The sequence below is a fragment of the Euprymna scolopes genome, chromosome 15 (genome assembly GCF_053919585.1).
Source record: "Euprymna scolopes isolate OS-2025 chromosome 15, ASM5391958v1, whole genome shotgun sequence".
In the NCBI taxonomy this organism is placed as follows: domain Eukaryota; kingdom Metazoa; phylum Mollusca; class Cephalopoda; order Sepiida; family Sepiolidae; genus Euprymna; species Euprymna scolopes.
Genome location: NC_136496.1, coordinates 81,611,240 through 81,631,835, shown reverse-complemented (window position 1 = coordinate 81,631,835; position 20,596 = coordinate 81,611,240). Strand labels below are relative to the sequence as shown.

The window sequence follows — 20,596 nt, the reverse complement described above, 5'->3', positions numbered from 1 at the left end:
GTCTGTGAATTTTAAAGTCAATATTTATTGACTCAAGTAGAGTATAAATAAACAGCAGAATGACTTACCTATAGCTATTTTTATTTATATTTTTAATTAACTCTTTTTCGCCCCCTCAACAATGCGTATTGACACTTTTACGTAAGGGGCTACTATTTAGGATCGTTTCTAGAAGGGGAATGAAGGGAGTTTAGTAACGAGATGACTGTTGCCATAACATTCAAACTCGTTCACGTTAGTGTAGTCAGGTAAGCAGGCGTGCATTCCAAAGTCTAGCAGTTCGAGAGAATCAACTATTAGAGTAGAATGATTTTCGGCATCTAAGAACTTCAACAGTATAGGGATGGTCATTATTATATTACAAGTTAGAAATGGCATTTGAATACTCCAAATACCGCATTATTCATACAAGCTCAATGCTTGAATCTTTAAATTAAACAGAGCTATTATAGAGTAGGTTGACATAAATAAAATTAGGCCCAGGAATTCAAACACACCAAAAATTTAGTTTTTGATCTAAGACGATTTTCTATTCGTATTTGTCCAATTTGAGTTCCTACAATTGATATGAATAATGTGCTAATTTTATTTACCTCAAATTACTCTCTCTCTCTCTCTCTCTCTCTATATATATATATATATATATATATATATATATATATATATATATATATATATATGAGAGAGAGAGCGTAGCCCACAAGAGACATGACAGTCAACAAACCAAAACAAGACTAGAGTTTCGCCTTTATTTTGGGCTCAGCAGTTATTCGAAACCCAAGCAGGGATTCGAAACCCAAGCCTCTTGTGTGCGAGACAAGCACCCTGCCAACTGAGCAAACGCCTCGCACACAAGAAATTCTGATCTTGGACTTCAGGTTCGTTGGCTGCCATGGCTCTTGTGGGCTGCGACGTTTTTTTGGCTGTGAAAATTTTATATATATATATATATATATATATATATATATATATATATATATATATATATATATATATCAGAATAGAACCGAATTAGAACAGAAGGCCTTGGACACATTAGCTGCCATTAAGATTATTGTCACTATCATTATTAGATTTTTTCAATAATTTATTTAAACGATTATTTTCATGTAATTATAGTGTGTTTGTTTTTAATTTTAAACCAATTTATGTATCTTATTTAAATTTGATCTACATGTCCTAAATGCCCTTTCTTGCAATTTCCCGCGCATTTCATTCAATTAATTTTTATACTTTTATACCGGTCACTCCATTTTAATTATTATCAAATTTCCACATTTCATGCTTTTATTTGAATTTTATTTCTACGTCATTAAATAATCTCTTGTCGTTTATTTCATCATACGTTATTCGATTTGATTTTATTATTTGCTCTTTTCCTATTCACACTTTCGTTGTGATATACACGATATACGTCTATATAATTGATAAGTAATCATGCCCGCGTGTTATTTATAGCAATCATGTTAATCTATTTTATGTTCCATCATATTAATGATGAACCGGGTTGATGTCTGTCTGTCTGTCTGTCTGTCTGTTTGCCAGCTTGTGCAACTAAAGCTGAGAGCTTCATGATAGATTTTAAGGTCTTCCTAGGAAGTTACGAAGGTCCTTCCAAAAATAAAGCCTCTATGTTTTCAACCCAAAAAGTTAAAGAGCTACGAAAGCGGGTGTGCTACCATTAAAACGAGCGATCTTTTTGTGCGCCAGAATGTATTATTCTACGTAGTTACCTCAATTCTCGATGCGTTTTTGCCAGGAATTCAGCGATGCATCTCTGCTTCTGACGCACGTCCACGGCAGTGATGGTTTTCTTAGAGTCTCGCACCGTCAATATCTGTAACAATGAGATTAAATTTTCAGGGCGCGAATGGTTAAGTTTAGTCATCATAACAATGCAAGTTGTAATCTCCTCTGATCCAATCTGACAGAATAGAAAAATATAGGGCATTACTTTCGGAAACTATATTAAACCATGACTTATTATTCAGATGTCTCCATTTTTACAGGGTGACTAAAAAAAACGTGTTCCAACTCTAATTAGGCCCCGTTTCTTAGTGTTTTGTCCGAACGAAATGAAACTTTGGTCATAACTAGTTTATTATATTCAAAACATCACATCAAAACATTAGGGTTTTGGCCTTTTTTTCTCTCCGTTGACTGTAAAATGCTCATAAAAACAATTGAATGTCCTCTGTTTTTTTGGGGGGGGGGTCACCCTGTACTAAATTTTCAGTTTTAACTTTGATTTTAGTGAAATTATAATAATTGTAAGAGATTATAATAGTGATGGAACTCCGCAAAATTAAAATTTTTCTCGGTACATGAGCTGTATTTTTACCCACTCTTTGCCATATTAAGGTGCTTTATTATTCCGTTGTATTTTAAGGTGCTCGATTGAGCTTCAATATCTGTTTCTTTCTTGTAGAATTTTAACACCAAAAACTCGTCCTACTACCACCTGTTTAAATAATTTCTTTTCTTTGTCTGTGTTCCTAACATCAAACAAAATTTCCATGAACAGAGTTTGTTCCAAGAAGTTCACATCTGTGAAACACATTGCTATAAGATTACTTCCTATACAGCTAATATATGGTCTTTAAATCTAATATCAATAAACGCTTGTCATAAACTGTCCTCATAAATTATTGATCTTTATCCTCAAGAAGCAATTATTCTTAGAACTTACAGATTTACCATAATTCGCGGCGGTATTTATTAGGCCAATCACGCACTCCTCGTGAAAAGGAGTAGTTTACTATTAATTAGTAGGAATACTACTGAAATACCCGGCACATGATGATTTCATAAGAAGAAGAAAATATTAATATTCAGAACGGTATATTAGAATAATATGAAATTCCGTAAGAAGTCAGATTAATTCGTGATTAATGCTGATCATTTACGCACTAATACTGTTGGGTAAAGTATTGCCACATTGCATCAATGTTCCCAATTACGGCAGTTCAGACATTTTAGGGGGGGGGTATAAAAACAAAACCGAACGTAACTTTTATATATTCCGCCCTCGTGCCCCTACGCCGTGTTCCCGAGTGGTCTAAGTCCCGCCGTCTCTATGCATATCAACAGATCCAAGCCCCATTTCTTTTTGTGCAAATAGGTTTTATTCAGTCACCATGATTTTCCGCGGTCGAAGTCGCCTAATCGTATCTCATTCTTAGAAGGGGGAGGGGTCTCTATTTTGCTATAGTTTTAACCGATATTTATTTCTACCTCGTCGACTCCACGAGATGTCTGCCGATCTATCTTCACATGGAATCAGAGACAGATTTTTTTTTCTGCTCTGCTTTCTTTGACTCCCCCAAATAGACTCCTCTAAAGTCGCGTTCCATAAATCGTGCTGTGACATGACGATCCAAATCACGCCATGGCAACGATCTCTGCCTGTGCCATCCGTCTCTCTAATTTTGTTATGACACCTTTTTATAAAAAACAAGGCCGATAGCCATTAGTCGCGTGCTCTCGTGTAATGAATGAATGCGTGAATGTAGGATTGACATGAAATTCTTAAAGATAAACTAAAATAACCGAAAAATTGGCTGAAATGACTTAAATAAATAAAAAGTAAATGACTTACAATGAATTTAATGAACTTAAGGATTAATTGAATGACCTTAAGAATGGCTTGAATGCTTAAAAAATAACTGGAATCCTTCAAAAACAACTTGAATGAGCTGGAGAATGACTTGAATGGCTTTGAGACTGACTGGTTGTAAAGTGGGTGACCATTTTACATTAAATTAATACAGAAAAGTAATCCCCCACTTAATATCACAATAAGTACAGCATGTAGTAAGAACAGATACTACACTTTGATATTGGCCAAAAGGCCAAGAAAAGTGTATTTATTTGCTTCCTCACCGAGCAAATTAGGCACAAGGCCTATTTTTAATGTGAGGAGTGAAGGGGAAATGGGGACCAACTCCCCGGGGAATAGGAGAGCTGGATAGTGACAATTGGTATGAAGGGTTGCCCCTACATTGACCAAGGTCTTATATGTGAAGCTGTCCCCACATATGGTATTTGCTTGCAGTATCTGCCGTAACAAATACTACACTTTGATCTTCGCCAAAAGGCCATGAAAAGCTTAAAAAGCTAAGAATAGCATCAACAACAGACAGAAGGCCAAGCGCAAAGTGTTACGGACAGACCGACAGACCGATCGACGGAGTGACTTATAGAGTTGCTTGCACGCGGCTAAAAAAACTGCCTGTACTAATAACTTCTAATCTAAAGCAATGAGCTCCAATTTTTCATTCTATATATTGCACTGCTAACAACTGCTAGCCCGTCTACAGTCAGCCTATTATACGACATTATGCATTTGCAGTTTCTACTAAAACATATTAGCAGAACCCCGAGGAAATTCAGCGATCGCTTTCTTCATTAAAATGTTTGGGTTTTTTTTTTTTTGAAAAGTCCAAATAAATATAAAATATAAAAATTTTAGATAACAATTTTTTTCGTAGTAAAGCTTTAATTTGCATATTGTTTTTAATATATATATATATATATATATATAGAGAGAGAGAGAGAGAGAGAGAGAGACAGACAGACAGACAGACAGACAGACAGACAGAGAAGATAGAGAGAGAGAAATATTATTATTATTATTATTATTATTATTATTATTATTATTATTATCGTAGTGTCGGCATCGAATAGACCTATACAAAATAGTTGAGAAGGATCAAGGAGGTCGAAACGACCGAAAAAAGAAAGCACTTATCAAACCTCCACTAAATGAGTCCATAGATGACTGGGGACTCTGCGGAGGCTTATTGCCACTCAGAATCCAGTGATGATCAATATTACCAGAGAGAAGTCATTGGTAAGTGGCTGTTGCGATTAATGCAAATTCATTTGCAAAGGTCACCGAAAGAGATGGAGAGTACTGGAAACCTGGGTAGACTAGTTATCATTCCCACTCTCAGGAACACGACGGTTGTTGTCAGTGGACAATCTCTCATGATTACCTAGAGAACTCCTAGGAAGTGAATAATAATAATAATAATAATAATAATAATAATAATAATAATAATAATAATAATAATAATAATAATAATAATGCGTCAAGTTTGGGTGAATTACATACCCTTGATTGGGTACACGGTCATGTTAACTAAGGAAGAGGAACATGCCGAACTATTATATTGGTGTAAAAATGATTATCTTCGTTCTCCTGCTATGTGTCTAGCTACAAAGCCGAGAGAAAAGTATTTAGACCAAAGCGTTACTCTTAGATAAGAGGCAGAAACAACTTGCATCTCTACAAGAAATTAATAAAAACTAAATAGAGGGGAGACGATCAAGTGTAACATGTTTCCTTTGTTCTTTACTTGATCCCTAAATCGAAAGTTGTTACAACAGAAATGAGGAAATCGAAAACAAGAAATATATACAGCTTACAATTTCTTCCATATAGAATTTCGGCATTTTCTTATCACACTCCACGCATATTTACAATAAACGCCGCAACACCAAACTGAATAAGAAAAACGTAAAACGCCAACTTCTTTAGATCGTCAAATCTGTTTTCTTGTCTTTGTTTGTATTTTTAAGTCTCTATCCATCATTGACGTAGGTTTGCAATTGTTTTTCATATATTCCTGAATCAGCATACTTCAAAATGAATATAAAACAAATGGTAACAATTTAATATAAATCTCAACTTTGCAATAGCCAAAACAATCGGGGTCGCATTCCAAACTCGCCTCCTACTCACACTCTCACCTACAAAATGTTACTATCTATCATTTCTATTTACTAGGTTGCTTTTTCCCGATCATCCCGAAACAAAAATTTAAGGAAAATGACACCGGGAAACGCTGGGAAGTTACGGACATTACGGACTAACCATTTCGTTGATCCTGAGTATGACCTTAAATTACATTTAATGGATCAATTTGTGAGCTTTGAAGATTTGGGATGGCTTTTAATTGCTACTATTCTCAGATGTATTGAGTTGGCCAAAAAGTTCGTTTCATAGAATTAATTCCTTTTCCACGTTCAATTTGGAAATCTGTAGTGTCTGCGATTTGTTCGGTTGCCAAACGATAATCTTATTCAACTACGACATTCACTAGATTATTGTCATAACATAGCATCTTTTACTGAAAAATGTCCTTTTCAGAAATGAGAAAAACATTTTGACAGCATTCTCCCTATAAACATGAAATATGTTTATATATATTTCTGTAGATTTTTTTCTTTTCTGTAAGAAAAGAAAGCATCAAATATCGGTAGTGCTTTGCTTGATCTTCCATTTCAATGCTTGAAATGCAAGCGAAAATATAATTATTAAAAACTGCCGTTAATATACTCGCTACACTAAATAGAGGATTTGAAGAATAGGAATATAAAAACGATTTTAGTAGACCAGAAAGATGGAAAATAAATGCGTTTTTTTTTTGTTTTTTTTTTTGTCAACTCAATACTCTCTTTGGCCTGGGGAGATATTTTTCAATGATCTCATCTATGAGTTATAAATAGACTTTATCTTAGATGTGGCATGCACTCAAAGGTTAGGACCAGATTTAGGAATTTTATGGATACGTGGAATGAACCTTTTAGTTTCCATTGCTCATAGGTCCACTCTGACCCGGAGAAGTAATAGTTCCATCTTTTAGGATAATTAGAATTTGTTATTTGCAAAGAATGTTTCTACAAAATTTGTATTTGAATCATTCGGATTACTCTTCTCATTTCAACATTTCAGCCGATGTAACTTCCGAACTTCTTCAAGTGCATCTTTTTTTTGCATTCGCAAATCTTACAAACTCAGAAATCTGCACGGAATTTCTAACCGAACCATTTATTCAATCCACGTTGCATTAGCCATGACCGAATCTTTAGTAATTCTAAATTGTATTCTCAGTAACGTCCACACTGAATATTGAACCTTTAACCTCCAAAAGAGTGTCACCTAGAACTGAATTTTATTCAGTGCTTTATCCGATACGTCATAGATTATTGCGGACAGGAAAAAAGTCGAAGGTTACATCGGTCAAAACTTTGTAAAAGTAACACTTGAGATGAAAAGAGTAGCCGGAATAATTAAATTCAAATCATCAATCTCCATCTAAAAAAATCAGAAACTACAAAATATGTTTGCAAAATAAATGATTTTATCAATATTGGAGCATATGAAGGAACTTAAAAGCATAAAAACTTTTTGAAAAATGCCTGAATTTCGCATTAAATGGCCGCCAACAAGAGTTGATATGCTGTAAAACAAAATGATGAAATCTACAGTGGAAATTTTCTTATTAATTAAAATAAATATCTCTTGCTTTGACAAAAAAAATAATTGGTTACGCAACTTCTTTAGTTTCGCATCTGTTTAGAGTTGATTCTTATTAACATTTAAATAACCTCATTATTTAAACACACTATCATTTCCAAACGGTGCAATATTATATCGTTATATGTGACGGACATTTATATAGTACAAGCAGGTAGGCACGAAGTTGTTCGGGATTGAATACTTTTATTATCATCGAAATCGGTGAAAACGTCTATTCGTCAACCAAATCAATCGATCGTCTACTCTTGTTAGGAACTCACCTCGGTACAACAACGGGAGAAAGCTCACATGCCTTTCCGCAGTGACAGTCTAGAATTCATTGTAGTCTACATTGTACTTTAGAAAATCTGCTGTTTATTTCATGAAACTATTTTTATATGATGACTTGAAAGAAAATGTGAAATGCAATAAAAGATACATGGTCTAATTGTGCTCTAAGCAGAAACAGTCATTTTAAACGTTTCCCTGTTTTATCAAAGAAACTACTGTTGATTTTGTACGCCGGGTCCTTCTGCTTGTGCGATGATAAAACTTCTCAAATGCAGTTGTGGTGTTTGGCTGTATAAAAGTGTTAACTATGGTCAAAATTGGATTGTTCCTTCTTTAATGGGATTTCTTCGATTATCGATTTTCGATACTTATCTAAGAACACTCTCAAGCCCATAAGGTACATGACATATGTGTGAAATTAAAAAAAAAACATTGATCTAGCCGTGTTGGAGTCCATATGAAACAAACAAACAATGCGCCTTTTATATTATAAATAGAGATGCTTTTTGGATATTATGTTTTTTCTCTTTCTTTTTTCATAATTTAGCTATAATGCTTAGAAATTTGTGTCGGCGAGGACATAGGTTGAACTTGTAACATGGTTAACTATACTAAATAAAGGCAAATGAAACGATTTAAATTAAAGTAAACATATTTAATATACTTATTGATACTAGCTCTTTGAGCGGTGTTCATACAATACCCGGTTATATCAGTTCCAATGTTTATCTAGTTTTATTGGTTTATAGCTAATATATCAGTCGTTCCAAAAGTAATGCCTCCTATTTTTAATTTAAAATGTTGAAGGGCTACGAAGACGAAGCGACCTTTTGTTTTCCAGAATTCATTTTTCTACATAGTAACCACCATTTTCAATGCATATTTGCCAACGATGAACGAGAGCCTCGTTTCATCCGTTATAAAGGTTAGAGCCTGCTGAAACGGTCCATTGTTTCACATTTTTGTCAGGGAAATGTTGCCCACGTAATGTTTCCTTCAAAGGTCCGAATAAGTAAAAGTCTGACGGTATCAGATCGAAACTATACGGTGTGCGAGACAGTATCATCCAGTGCAACTTTATCACACATCCCGTGGTCTTCAAACTTGTGCGTGGCCTGGCATTATCGTGTTGCAAATTGAATGTTTCTATTTTCTCTGACCTTATACAGATAATCCTAAACTTCAACTTTGTCAACGTCTCAACGTAACCGTCAGAGTTTACAGTCAACCCTGGTTCCAAAGAAATCCCAGAGGATGACGAATTTACTATACATGACGGTACAAATAACTTCGCAGATGTCTGCGTCTTGAACTTCTTTGCTGGGAAGCGTGAGCGTTGCCATTCCATTGACTACTGCTTGAACCGGCTCAGTGGTGACCATGTCTCGTCACCAGTGATGATGTGGTCAAAGAATCCGTCACCTTTTGGTCCTGCATAAGCATTCGTGAATCCACCTAGCACACACTTTGCTGTATCCTAGGGATGACAACATCGTTTTCAATGCACTGACACCCACATTCAACGTTATCCGCCGATCAGTTTTCTAGGGTGTTAGCGGTGCATGAATATCTGTAGCGCGTGTTGTCACTTACATCTCTGCCGTCACTCTGAAATCGACGAATCCATCTCCTAATTTTGCTGACATTCACTGCATCGGTTTCGTAAACGTTCAACATGCATCGATAAATGCTGATAGGTTCAATTTTCTGAACGAAGAAATTTAATGACGCATATCTGCTTATGACGCATTTACATGACAGGTGTTGCTTTCTTAGCGTTTCAGCGTCAATATCTGCAATAGAGAGATGAAACATTCAGGTTATGAATACTTAAGTTAAGTCATCCTAACAATGCCATTTGCAATCCCTTCTGATCCATTTGGATGGAATGCAAAATAAGCGGAATTACATTTGGAACGCGGTTTGTATATTGACTTTCTTTGGGTTCCACTTTCCTTTTGGTTTACTGGCAAGTTCAACGTATTTCGTTTTCTCTGCGTTTTCGATTTTCATCTGCTGGGATGGCGAAATGTACAATTTAGCAAGGTTTTTTTTTCTTGTTAACTATTATGACTTTCCGCTACCTTGTTTTTTTTTGTGTGAGATTTTTTTCTGGACGTCCATATCTGAGAAGATTTGTGCTTTTGATGTTCCGATACTAACCATGGTTTATATTTTTAACATTTGTCTTCGTGTTCAAAACTCTATCGTTTACAGGGTTCCCAGTAGACTGCTTTACTCGTGCAGTTGTATGTTTTTTTGTCTGCTGGACTGGTTTTTATATTCACTTCTCTGCTTTAGTGTTTCATACATAGAATCTACATGTACTACTTTCCTGGGTTCACTTTTGATATAATTAGTTATAATGGCATTATTCTGTGCAGTTGTCAGTAGCGATTCCATTTCTATATCCAAGTGTGTTTTGCGTAGGCATGTCCAAGTATTTCTATGAGTCTCTCCGTTTGTTATTCTGATGAATCATTCATGTAGGTGTTTATCTTTACGATTTTTCGTCTCTTCGTTTCTAGTTTTGTTACACTCTGTATTGTCTATTGACTTGATGGTATCTCTAGCTGTGGTGATCAGACTTTATGTATTCTGGGTTATGTACTTTCAATTTGTGTGTGTGTGTGTGTGTGTGTGTGTGTGTGTGTGTGTGTGTGTGTGTGTGTGTGTGTGTGACCACACGGTTTACTACACATGCCCGACCTCTTCCTCATTCTTTTCTTTTTTCACATAGTCGTTATATCTTTTCCTTCTGGTACTGTGTATTGTACATGGTCATTAGTTTCCTAGTGTTCTGATTAAGATGCCTAAGGTATTCTTTGGTCTAGCCTATGAATGAAAGTGAATAGCTTACTAGGAATACTGCCCAGGTTTGTATTTCTTGGACTAGATTGCTACTATATAATTTCGTTTCTATGAGTTTTATTATTCTTCTTAAGTATTCTTTCCCAATCTTTGCTTTTATTTCTACTGATTTTATGCTGCCTACTTCCAGAACTCTTGACTATTTATAGGTATCATTTTTACCAGTTGGGCAGTTCCATACACTCCGCAATTCCAGTTTTCCCCTTTTTCATTCCTGGCGATGTATACTTTTCATTCCGACTTTCATTTGAATATTTTGGCTAAAAAATCTGTTCTTGTTTATCGGATTTTTCCGTGCCTTTTTGTTGTTTGAAAATAGCTTCAGATCGTCCATATACATGAGTTGCTCTATTCTTTATTCTATGTCGGTAAACTTGTATCTTAACGCATTTAAAATCTTATTTCAAAATTTTGCTTCTCGGATTGGCCAAGAGACAGATCCTTTTTAAAATAAAGTTTTAGACTGAGTGATGGAAATTTTTTCAGACCATAGGCTGACAGACCCACCGATGGATAGATCTCCTCGAAGACGCATCTAAAAAATGCCAATTCAAATTGAAACGTGGCAGGAAACTTACAGAATAATTAATAAACGGGTAGAGCGTCTTATAGTTAATGCATCGAAAATTTTTATTAAAGAAACAGTTCTGATAATGGTTCTAGGAATTCTTTAATGGCTGGTTTTTAACGAGATTGTGTGGCTCCTCTTGTGCTACATCACCGTGTCCATCCATATTGTCATGGTGTATGACGGTCTGCATTTATAGGCTGTCTCATGATAACACGAGAACACCTTTATTCAAAATATGATAAACAATATATAACACGAATTTAATCAATAAGAAGACGGAATATATGAGACAGGCTATCTCTATTTTCTCTCTGTTATTTATCCCAAAACTTAATTTGTTTTATGAAAAGGAAATTAAAAGTTAGACTGAATTGCAGAAGCGGCCACATGGAATGATCTGTTATTAATGCGAAGATTCTGATAGAGAAGACTTAGAATGAATATTTCGTATATGCGTCCATTTGTTCTGCGCGTTTAGCGATGAACATCATATTTCAAACTTAAGCATAAGACGGATGGACAGACGTTCTTATACAAAACGCATTTAATTATGTTTTTCGAACTTTAACGTAAAAGAGTCACGAAAATGCCATTTCAGACATAAGCGTAGCAGTCTAAGAAAATGGTATTTTGAATTCAAGCTCAGTTTTCTGTTTCGGACTTAACAAAAATGCTGTTTTAATTTTAAACGTAACAGCTTAATGAAAACGCTATATAAAATTTAACGAAAATTTTATTTCAAACTTAGGCGTAACAATTTCAAGGAAATTCTATTTAAAATTTGAGCGTAACAATCTTACGAAAATATTATTTTAAACTTAGCGAAAATTCTATTTCACATGTAAGCGTAATAGTCAAATGAAAATTCTATTTACAACTTTAGGAAAATTCTATTTTAAACAAAAGTTTAGCAGTTTAAGCAAAATGTTATTTCGAACTTAGGTGCAACAGATTAACGAAAATGGTACTTCAAACTTAAGCGTGACAAACCAACAAAGATGCTATTTAAAGCTTAAGCCCTTTGGATGCGTCTCAAAAGATATTGATCAATCGACTTCGATGATTTCTTTATTGTTAAGTCGGTCAGTTATTTCCCCTTTTTAGAACTCTCAATCATGAAAAGACTAAATACAATTATGTAAAAGTACGAACACTCACCTACGCATCTGTCTGTGTGAGTTTCTTTACTAAAGTTCATGCTTTTTATCATAATTTGTTCTAGAACGACTTCGTGCTTTAATTATAAGATATTCGTGTGCGATTTTTGTTATCACAACTTAATCAAGTTTTTCATGAGACATGCATCTTTAAGAAAGACAGCTATATTTAATAAAGACAGTAATATCTAGCTGCTAAATTCAATCCGCTAGCGAAAGTCTAATCACGCTATTCGATTTAGCAGACTATTCCATATTTTTTATTTCGACAAAGTAGTCGTTCTTTGTTGATGTCTAAAGCAAAACTGATTACCCGGTGCGGCGAAATGCGATGTGTCTTTTGCAATAATGTGGATGCAAATCAAATAAATAAATAAAAATAAGGTCTAATCTTATGAATACATATTTTTTATTTACTGACGAAGTCCCTGAAAAATATAATTTCACTATGTGAGTACATTTGATTGCGGAATATTTCCTTCGAATGAGACTAGATCCTCAGGCTCTATCCCCCAAAGATTATATGGCCTATCCAAAACTCATAAGACGAATATTTCCTTCGAATGAGACTAGATCCTCAGGCTCTATCCCCCAAAGGTTATATGGCCTATCCAAAACTCATAAGACGAATATTTCCTTCGAATGAGACTAGATCCTCAGGCTCTATCCCCCAAAGGTTATATGGCCTATCCAAAACTCATAAGACGAATATTTCCTTCGAATGAGACTAGATCCTCAGGCTATATCCCCCAAAGGTTATATGGCCTATCCAAAACTCATAAGACGAATATTTCCTTCGAATGAGACTAGATCCTCAGGCTCTATCCCCCAAAGGTTATATGGCCTATCCAAAACTCATAAGACGAATATTTCCTTCGAATGAGACTAGATCCTCAGGCTCTATCCCCCAAAGGTTATATGGCCTATCCAAAACTCATAAGACGAATATTTCCTTCGAATGAGACTAGATCCTCAGGCTCTTTCCCCCAAAGGTTATATGGCCTATCCAAAACTCATAAGACGAATATTTCCTTCGAATGAGACTAGATCCTCAGGCTCTTTCCCCCAAAGGTTATATGGCCTATCCAAAACTCATAAGACGAATATTTCCTTCGAATGAGACTAGATCCTCAGGCTCTATCCCCCAAAGGTTATATGGCCTATCCAAAACTCATAAGACGAATATTTCCTTCGAATGAGACTAGATCCTCAGGCTCTATCCCCCAAAGGTTATATGGCCTATCCAAAACTCATAAGACGAATATTTCCTTCGAATGAGACTAGATCCTCAGGCTCTATCCCCCAAAGGTTATATGGCCTATCCAAAACTCATAAGACGAATATTTCCTTCGAATGAGACTAGATCCTCAGGCTCTTTCCCCCAAAGGTTATATGGCCTATCCAAAACTCATAAGACGAATATTTCCTTCGAATGAGACTAGATCCTCAGGCTCTTTCCCCCAAAGGTTATATGGCCTATCCAAAACTCATAAGACGAATATTTCCTTCGAATGAGACTAGATCCTCAGGCTCTTTCCCCCAAAGGTTATATGGCCTATCCAAAACTCATAAGACGAATATTTCCTTCGAATGAGACTAGATCCTCAGGCTCTATCCCCCAAAGGTTATATGGCCTATCCAAAACTCATAAGACGAATATTTCCTTCGAATGAGACTAGATCCTCAGGCTCTATCCCCCAAAGGTTATATGGCCTATCCAAAACTCATAAGACGAATATTTCCTTCGAATGAGACTAGATCCTCAGGCTCTTTCCCCCAAAGGTTATATGGCCTATCCAAAACTCATAAGACGAATATTTCCCTTCGAATGAGACTAGATCCTCAGGCTCTTTCCCCCAAAGGTTATATGGCCTATCCAAAACTCATAAGACGAATATTTCCTTCGAATGAGACTAGATCCTCAGGCTCTTTCCCCCAAAGGTTATATGGCCTATCCAAAACTCATAAGACGAATATTTCCTTCGAATGAGACTAGATCCTCAGGCTCTATCCCCCAAAGGTTATATGGCCTATCCAAAACTCATAAGACGAATATTTCCTTCGAATGAGACTAGATCCTCAGGCTCTTTCCCCCAAAGGTTATATGGCCTATCCAAAACTCATAAGACGAATATTTCCTTCGAATGAGACTAGATCCTCAGGCTCTTTCCCCCAAAAGGTTATATGGCCTATCCAAAACTCATAAGACGAATATTTCCTTCGAATGAGACTAGATCCTCAGGCTCTATCCCCCAAAGGTTATATGGCCTATCCAAAACTCATAAGACGAATATTTCCTTCGAATGAGACTAGATCCTCAGGCTCTATCCCCCAAAGGTTATATGGCCTATCCAAAACTCATAAGACGAATATTTCCTTCGAATGAGACTAGATCCTCAGGCTCTATCCCCCAAAGGTTATATGGCCTATCCAAAACTCATAAGACGAATATTTCCTTCGAATGAGACTAGATCCCTCATGCTCTATCCCCCAAAGGTTATATGGCCTATCCAAAACTCATAAGACGAATATTTCCTTCGAATGAGACTAGATCCTCAGGCTCTATCCCCCAAAGGTTATATGGCCTATCCAAAACTCATAAGACGAATATTTCCTTCGAATGAGACTAGATCCTCAGGCTCTTTCCCCCAAAGGTTATATGGCCTATCCAAAACTCATAAGACGAATATTTCCTTCGAATGAGACTAGATCCTCAGGCTCTTTCCCCCAAAGGTTATATGGCCTATCCAAAACTCATAAGACGAATATTTCCTTCGAATGAGACTAGATCCTCAGGCTCTATCCCCCAAAGGTTATATGGCCTATCCAAAACTCATAAGACGAATATTTCCTTCGAATGAGACTAGATCCTCAGGCTCTATCCCCCAAAGGTTATATGGCCTATCCAAAACTCATAAGACGAATATTTCCTTCGAATGAGACTAGATCCTCAGGCTCTATCCCCCAAAGGTTATATGGCCTATCCAAAACTCATAAGACGAATATTTCCTTCGAATGAGACTAGATCCTCAGGCTCTATCCCCCAAAGGTTATATGGCCTATCCAAAACTCATAAGACGAATATTTCCTTCGAATGAGACTAGATCCTCATGCTCTATCCCCCAAAGGTTATATGGCCTATCCAAAACTCATAAGACGAATATTTCCTTCGAATGAGACTAGATCCTCAGGCTCTATCCCCCAAAGGTTATATGGCCTATCCAAAACTCATAAGACGAATATTTCCTTCGAATGAGACTAGATCCTCAGGCTCTTTCCCCCAAAGGTTATATGGCCTATCCAAAACTCATAAGACGAATATTTCCTTCGAATGAGACTAGATCCTCAGGCTCTTTCCCCCAAAGGTTATATGGCCTATCCAAAACTCATAAGACGAATATTTCCTTCGAATGAGACTAGATCCTCAGGCTCTATCCCCCAAAGGTTATATGGCCTATCCAAAACTCATAAGACGAATATTTCCTTCGAATGAGACTAGATCCTCAGGCTCTATCCCCCAAAGGTTATATGGCCTATCCAAAACTCATAAGACGAATATTTCCTTCGAATGAGACTAGATCCTCAGGCTCTATCCCCCAAAGGTTATATGGCCTATCCAAAACTCATAAGACGAATATTTCCTTCGAATGAGACTAGATCCTCAGGCTCTATCCCCCAAAGGTTATATGGCCTATCCAAAACTCATAAGACGAATATTTCCTTCGAATGAGACTAGATCCTCAGGCTCTATCCCCCAAAGGTTATATGGCCTATCCAAAACTCATAAGACGAATATTTCCTTCGAATGAGACTAGATCCTCAGGCTCTATCCCCCAAAGGTTATATGGCCTATCCAAAACTCATAAGACGAATATTTCCTTCGAATGAGACTAGATCCTCAGGCTCTATCCCCCAAAGGTTATATGGCCTATCCAAAACTCATAAGACGAATATTTCCTTCGAATGAGACTAGATCCTCAGGCTCTATCCCCCAAAGGTTATATGGCCTATCCAAAACTCATAAGACGAATATTTCCTTCGAATGAGACTAGATCCTCAGGCTCTATCCCCCAAAGGTTATATGGCCTATCCAAAACTCATAAGACGAATATTTCCTTCGAATGAGACTAGATCCTCAGGCTCTATCCCCCAAAGGTTATATGGCCTATCCAAAACTCATAAGACGAATATTTCCTTCGAATGAGACTAGATCCTCAGGCTCTATCCCCCAAAGGTTATATGGCCTATCCAAAACTCATAAGACGAATATTTCCTTCGAATGAGACTAGATCCTCAGGCTCTATCCCCCAAAGGTTATATGGCCTATCCAAAACTCATAAGACGAATATTTCCTTCGAATGAGACTAGATCCTCATGCTCTATCCCCCAAAGGTTATATGGCCTATCCAAAACTCATAAGACGAATATTTCCTTCGAATGAGACTAGATCCTCAGGCTCTATCCCCCAAAGGTTATATGGCCTATCCAAAACTCATAAGACGAATATTTCCTTCGAATGAGACTAGATCCTCAGGCTCTTTCCCCCAAAGGTTATATGGCCTATCCAAAACTCATAAGACGAATATTTCCTTCGAATGAGACTAGATCCTCAGGCTCTATCCCCCAAAGGTTATATGGCCTATCCAAAACTCATAAGACGAATATTTCCTTCGAATGAGACTAGATCCTCAGGCTCTATCCCCCAAAGGTTATATGGCCTATCCAAAACTCATAAGACGAATATTTCCTTCGAATGAGACTAGATCCTCAGGCTCTATCCCCCAAAGGTTATATGGCCTATCCAAAACTCATAAGACGAATATTTCCTTCGAATGAGACTAGATCCTCAGGCTCTATCCCCCAAAGGTTATATGGCCTATCCAAAACTCATAAGACGAATATTTCCTTCGAATGAGACTAGATCCTCAGGCTCTATCCCCCAAAGGTTATATGGCCTATCCAAAACTCATAAGACGAATATTTCCTTCGAATGAGACTAGATCCTCAGGCTCTATCCCCCAAAGGTTATATGGCCTATCCAAAACTCATAAGACGAATATTTCCTTCGAATGAGACTAGATCCTCAGGCTCTATCCCCCAAAGGTTATATGGCCTATCCAAAACTCATAAGACGAATATTTCCTTCGAATGAGACTAGATCCTCAGGCTCTATCCCCCAAAGGTTATATGGCCTATCCAAAACTCATAAGACGAATATTTCCTTCGAATGAGACTAGATCCTCAGGCTCTATCCCCCAAAGGTTATATGGCCTATCCAAAACTCATAAGACGAATATTTCCTTCGAATGAGACTAGATCCTCAGGCTCTATCCCCCAAAGGTTATATGGCCTATCCAAAACTCATAAGACGAATATTTCCTTCGAATGAGACTAGATCCTCAGGCTCTATCCCCAAAGGTTATATGGCCTATCCAAAACTCATAAGACGAATATTTCCTTCGAATGAGACTAGATCCTCAGGCTCTTTCCCCAAAGGTTATATGGCCTATCCAAAACTCATAAGACGAATATTTCCTTCGAATGAGACTAGATCCTCAGGCTCTATCCCCCAAAGGTTATATGGCCTATCCAAAACTCATAAGACGAATATTTCCTTCGAATGAGACTAGATCCTCAGGCTCTATCCCCCAAAGGTTATATGGCCTATCCAAAACTCATAAGACGAATATTTCCTTCGAATGAGACTAGATCCTCAGGCTCTATCCCCCAAAGGTTATATGGCCTATCCAAAACTCATAAGACGAATATTTCCTTCGAATGAGACTAGATCCTCAGGCTCTTTCCCCCAAAGGTTATATGGCCTATCCAAAATTCATAAGACGAATATTTCCTTCGAATGAGACTAGATCCTCAGGCTCTATCCCCCAAAGGTTATATGGCCTATCCAAAACTCATAAGACGAATATTTCCTTCGAATGAGACTAGATCCTCAGGCTCTATCCCCCAAAGATTATATGGCCTATCCAAAACTCATAAGACGAATATTTCCTTCGAATGAGACTAGATCCTCAGGCTCTATCCCCCAAAGGTTATATGGCCTATCCAAAACTCATAAGACGAATATTTCCTTCGAATGAGACTAGATCCTCAGGCTCTATCCCCCAAAGGTTATATGGCCTATCCAAAACTCATAAGACGAATATTTCCTTCGAATGAGACTAGATCCTCAGGCTCTATCCCCCAAAGATTATATGGCCTATCCAAAACTCATAAGACGAATATTTCCTTCGAATGAGACTAGATCCTCAGGCTCTATCCCCCAAAGGTTATATGGCCTATCCAAAACTCATAAGACGAATATTTCCTTCGAATGAGACTAGATCCTCAGGCTCTATCCCCCAAAGGTTATATGGCCTATCCAAAACTCATAAGACGAATATTTCCTTCGAATGAGACTAGATCCTCAGGCTCTTTCCCCCAAAGGTTATATGGCCTATCCAAAACTCATAAGACGAATATTTCCTTCGAATGAGACTAGATCCTCAGGCTCTATCCCCCAAAGGTTATATGGCCTATCCAAAACTCATAAGACGAATATTTCCTTCGAATGAGACTAGATCCTCAGGCTCTTTCCCCCAAAGGTTATATGGCCTATCCAAAACTCATAAGACGAATATTTCCTTCGAATGAGACTAGATCCTCAGGCTCTATCCCCCAAAGGTTATATGGCCTATCCAAAACTCATAAGACGAATATTTCCTTCGAATGAGACTAGATCCTCAGGCTCTTTCCCCCAAAGGTTATATGGCCTATCCAAAACTCATAAGACGAATATTTCCTTCGAATGAGACTAGATCCTCAGGCTCTATCCCCCAAAGGTTATATGGCCTATCCAAAACTCATAAGACGATATTTCCTTCGAATGAGACTAGATCCTCAGGCTCTATCCCCCAAAGGTTATATGGCCTATCCAAAACTCATAAGACGAATATTTCCTTCGAATGAGACTAGATCCTCAGGCTCTATCCCCCAAAGGTTATATGGCCTATCCAAAACTCATAAGACGAATATTTCCTTCGAATGAGACTAGATCCTCAGGCTCTTTCCCCCAAAGGTTATATGGCCTATCCAAAACTCATAAGACGAATATTTCCTTCGAATGAGACTAGATCCTCAGGCTCTATCCCCCAAAGGTTATATGGCCTATCCAAAACTCATAAGACGAATATTTCCTTCGAATGAGACTAGATCCTCAGGCTCTATCCCCCAAAGGTTATATGGCCTATCCAAAACTCATAAGACGAATATTTCCTTCGAATGAGACTAGATCCTCAGGCTCTATCCCCCAAAGGTTATATGGCCTATCCAAAACTCATAAGACGAATATTTCCTTCGAATGAGACTAGATCCTCAGGCTCTATCCCCCAAAGGTTATATGGCCTATCCAAAACTCATAAGACGAATATTTCCTTCGAATGAGACTAGATCCTCAGGCTCTTTCCCCCAAAGGTTATATGGCCTATCCAAAACTCATAAGACGAATATTTCCTTCGAATGAGACTAGATCCTCAGGCTCTATCCCCCAAAGGTTATATGGCCTATCCAAAACTCATAAGACGAATATTTCCTTCGAATGAGACTAGATCCTCAGGCTCTTTCCCCCAAAGGTTATATGGCCTATCCAAAACTCATAAGACGAATATTTCCTTCGAATGAGACTAGATCCTCAGGCTCTATCCCCCAAAGGTTATATGGCCTATCCAAAACTCATAAGACGAATATTTCCTTCGAATGAGACTAGATCCTCAGGCTCTTTCCCCCAAAGGTTATATGGCCTATCCAAAACTCATAAGACGAATATTTCCTTCGAATGAGACTAGATCCTCAGGCTCTATCCCCCAAAGGTTATATGGCCTATCAAAACTCATAAGACGAATATTTCCTTCGAATGAGACTAGATCCTCAGGCTCTTTCCCCCAAAGGTTATATGGCCTATCCAAAACTCATAAGACGAATATTTCCTTCGAATGAGACTAGATCCTCAGGCTCTATCCCCCAAAGGTTATATGGCCTATCCAAAACTCATAAGACGAATATTTCCTTCGAATGAGACTAGATCCTAAGGCTCTTTCCCCCAAAGGTTATATGGCCTATCCAAAACTCATAAGACGAATATTTCCTTCGAATGAGACTAGATCCTCAGGCTCTATCCCCCAAAGGTTATATGGCCTATCCAAAACTCATAAGACGAATATTTCCTTCGAATGAGACTAGATCCTCAGGCTCTTTCCCCCAAAGGTTATATGGCCTATCCAAAACTCATAAGACGAATATTTCCTTCGAATGAGACTAGATCCTCAGGCTCTATCCCCCAAAGGTTATATGGCCTATCCAAAACTCATAAGACGAATATTTCCTTCGAATGAGACTAGATCCTCT

At 37.4% G+C, this 20,596-nt stretch overlaps 1 protein-coding gene and 1 pseudogene across 1 annotated transcript in view; one reads left to right on the top strand and one right to left on the bottom strand.

Annotated features, from left to right (window-relative positions):
• Window positions 1–20,596, top strand: part of LOC145293945 (uncharacterized) — a 275,485-nt gene that overhangs the window by 232,900 nt on the left and 21,989 nt on the right. The window lies entirely within an intron of this gene.
• LOC145294426 (U2 spliceosomal RNA) lies at window positions 3,738–3,864 on the bottom strand (annotated as a pseudogene).